Source organism: Lactuca virosa, chromosome 4, assembly GCF_052849685.1.
Source record: "Lactuca virosa cultivar CGN04683 chromosome 4, Lactuca_virosa_CGN04683_v6, whole genome shotgun sequence".
NCBI lineage: Eukaryota > Viridiplantae > Streptophyta > Magnoliopsida > Asterales > Asteraceae > Lactuca > Lactuca virosa.
In genome coordinates, this window is record NC_136429.1 from 34,184,620 (window position 1) to 34,188,730 (window position 4,111).

Here is a 4,111-nt window from a genome sequence, read left to right on the forward strand (position 1 = left end):
CATGGTTATACGACTCGCAAATAAGTATAAACTAACTTTGGTTTACGGACTCTACTCTTCATTTGTTTTATTTTGAGTAATAAAACTACTTTCATATATACTGATAGTAATCAGAGATTTCTAAACTTGCATCTCTACCTCTAGGACGGATAACCTGTTTTTAGGGAAAATATGGGATTTTCCCAGGATAACACCGGCATTTCTAAAACTGATGGTTTATTTTCTACTAATAGATACTCTTTCAAAACTGCTTTTCATAAGGAAATATGAGATTTTCTTGAAGAACACTTTTCAAGAGGATTCAAAGAACATTTTCCACCAAAAACTAAATGTTTATGAACTCACCAGATTTATGCTGATATTCTTTTAAACTGCTTGTATTCTCAGGGAATCAGTAGATAGGTACCTTCCGAGCATTGTGAAGATATCAGAGCGAATAAGATTATGTCTTTACACTTTCCTTATACTTTTGATGTATTCGAATCAGATTTAAAACCGATGTAAACTTATTTAATTTTCATGTATGCAATGCTTGGTTGTGTTTACTATGATTGCTATTATACACTGGTTGTGATGCTAAACATGACGTCCTCCACCCCGGAACGTTTCCGCCATTCTGGTTTCGGGGTGTAACAGATTAGTATCAGCTCCCTTTTTTATAGCGAACTAAGTATACCGAACCTTACATGGTATACAATTATAAACATTAAGGGGCCTAAGTGCTCTAAACTAAAAGTATATTTTCAAAATATAAAGTATTTTGTAAAAAGTATACGAGTATGCATACGTAACGGAACCAGAGTCATAGATAGAACGAAACAAAAGTATTTGGATGTTGGGACACTACGGTTAAACTTGGGCAGTTATGTAATCATGTCTAGGGTCAATATAGCCTGATCAACTATATTCATTCGAGACATGACCAACATGTGCTTGGGAGTGAATGTGGTGTTACAGCAAGCCTAAAGCTTACCAAGAACAAAAATATTCAACATAAAATACTATAGGAGTATTTTAGCTAGAGCCAAATTCAATATATAGATTCCAAGTGTTGCTACCTCTTCTTTCTTAAGCGATAACTTACTTGCGTTAGTAACCTTTCTTTGCTTATCGCTTGGTAGAACACTTTTATTATCAGGATGAGATATATCTTGTTACATATATCTTGAGGACTTACCATCCTCTTCTTCCTAGTTGTTTTTAGAACAAGATGCCTCCCCGACGAAGACCCATCAGGAGAAACGACGACACCCCACCAGCACCACCCCCTCAGTTTGACCCCGTCATGTTCCAGGCAGCAGTTACAGCCGCCGTGACTGAAGCAATGGCACAAGTGAACTCTGGTGGGGCTGGAGGTGGAACCGACCCTCAAAGACAAGACGGAAGTCAGGGACATCAAAAGGAGTGCTCCTACAAGGACTTCATGACCGCAAAACTCAAGTCCTTCGACGAAAATGGAGGTGTTATCGCCCTAACTCGATGGTTCGAGAAGATCGAATCCATCTTCGAAATTTGTGCCTGTTCCGAAGCCAACAAGGTGAAGTTCGCCGCCTGCACCTTCACCGACATAGATTTGACCTGGTGGAATGGTCAAGTCAAAACCCTAACCCTGCCAGTGGCTAATACCATGGGTTGGGAAAGACTGAAGGAACTCATGCTTGCGGAATACTGCCCGAGGGGCGAGGTGCAAAAGTTGGAGCACGAACTGTGGAACTTGAAGATGAAGGGTTCCGACATCGCTGCCTACACCGCTAGATTCTGTGATCTAGCTCTCCTCTATCCGGGAATGGTCACCCCGGAAAGCAAGAAAATAGAGAGGTACATCTGGGGACTCACGGCCCCAACCAAAGGAAATGTCTTGGCTGCTAGACCGACCACATTTGAAAGCGCCAAGGATCTGGCGCAGACTCTGATCGATCATGGAGTCGATCTAGATGAGGCAGCAGCGGTCGCCGAGCCACAAAAGGAGAGTGGTGGGAAGAAGAAGAAATTTTGGAACAAACGCAAGGGCCAGTCTCCTCAGGAGCCCTCCAATAAACAACAAACAGTGGCAGTCCACGCTGCTACTACTCCAGTTGCTGCTCCAACCACCCAAGCTCCTACTGGTGTTTATGCTGGGAAACTACCTCTGTGCAACAAGTGTAACTTTCATCATCACGGGCCCTGCCGTGATTTGAACTGCAACAACTGTGGAAAGAAGGGACATACAGCTCGATTCTACAGGACACCAGCCCAACCAACCAACCAGACGCCGGGGGCGGGCGCTGGTCAAGCTTGCTATGGATGTGGAGAGGTTGGGCATTTCAAAAGAAACTGCCCCAAGGCGACGACAGGTGGCAATACAGGAAGGGTACATGCTATGGGTCAGGATGAAGCGGTCGCTGATCCTACCGTTGTTACGGGTACGTTCCTCCTTGACAACTCTTATGCATGCATTCTTTTCGATTCTGGTGCGGAGAGAAGTTTTGTCAGTCATGCATTCAAACATCTAATCAAATGTAAATCTCAACCTTTAACCGAAACATTCACCGTCGAGATGGCTAACGGAAAGAAAGAGAGCACTAACGATATATTCATAGGTTGTACTCTTACCCTAGACCATCATTCCTTTCCCATCGATCTTATGCCAGTCTCCATAAAAAGCTTTGATGCCATAATCAGCATGGATTGGTTGAGCCCCAATCGTGCTGATATCCTTTGCTACGAGAAAGCTATCCGTCTCAATCTTCCCTCTGGTTAAGCCCTCATGATTTACGGTGATAAACCCAGTTCGAACTTTCGTGTCATTTCATGCATCAAAGCTCAGAAATACCTGCGGAAGGAATGCCATGCATCCCTAGCTCATGTGGTTGATGAGAGGCAAAAAGTTAAAGACCTCGAGAGCATCCCCGAAGTCTGCAACCTTCCTGATATCTTCCCGGAAGACCTTCCAGGAATTCCTCCCATACGTCAAGTCGAGTTTCGTATCGACTTAATCCACGGAGCTACTCCTGTAGCTAAATCTCCCTATCGTTTAGCGCCGACAGAAATGCAAGAATTATCCAGCCAGCTCAATGAGCTGATCAATAAATGATTCATAAGGCCGAGTTCCTCACCCTGGGGAGCTCCGATCTTATTCGTGAAAAAGAAGGACGGATCCTTACGGATGTGCATTGACTACAGAGAACTGAACAAGCTGACCATCAAGAACCGTTATCCGCTACCCAGAATCGACGATCTCTTCGACCAACTTCAGGGATCCAGCTACTTTTCAAAGATAGATCTAAGATCTGGGTACCATCAGTTGCGGGTTCACGAGAATGATGTGCCCAAGACAACATTCCGAACTCGCTATGGACACTACGAGTTCGTAGTGATGCCCTTTGGTCTGACCAACGCACCGACAGTATTCATGGATCTGATGAATCGGGTATGCCGCCCTTTCCTAGACAAGTTCGTGATCGTGTTCATTGATGACATACTTGTCTATTCGCGGAGCGAAGATGATCATAAACAGCACTTGAGACTAGTGCTAGAAATAGTAAGGGCGGAGAAGCTATATGCAAAATTCTCAAAGTGTGAGTTCTGGATCACGAAGGTAAATTTCCTCGGACACGTGGTTAGCGAGGAAGGCATACATGTAGACCCTTCCAAAATCAAAGCGATCGAGAATTGGTCGGCACCAAAGACACCCACAGAAATCCGCCAATTCTTGGGTCTCGCTGGCTAATATCGCAGGTTTATCCAAAACTTTTCCAAAATCGCTAAGCCCTTAACCACCCTGACACAGAAAGGTGTAACCTTTAGTTGGGGAGAGAAGCAAGGCACTACGTTTGAAACATTGAAGCAGGCCCTATGCAGCGCACCTATCTTGTCCCTGCCCGAAGGGACGGAAGACTTCGTTGTCTACTGTGATGCATCCAATCAGGGCCTAGGCTGTGTGCTCATGCAGCGAGGAAAGTTTATCGCCTATGCCTCGAGGCAGTTGAAAACACACGAAGTCAATTACACAACTCACGATTTAGAGTTGGGAGCGGTGGTCTTTGCGTTAAAGATCTGGAGACACTATCTCTACGGAACCAAGTGCACTATCTTCACCGACCATAAAAGCCTACAACATATCTTTGATCAG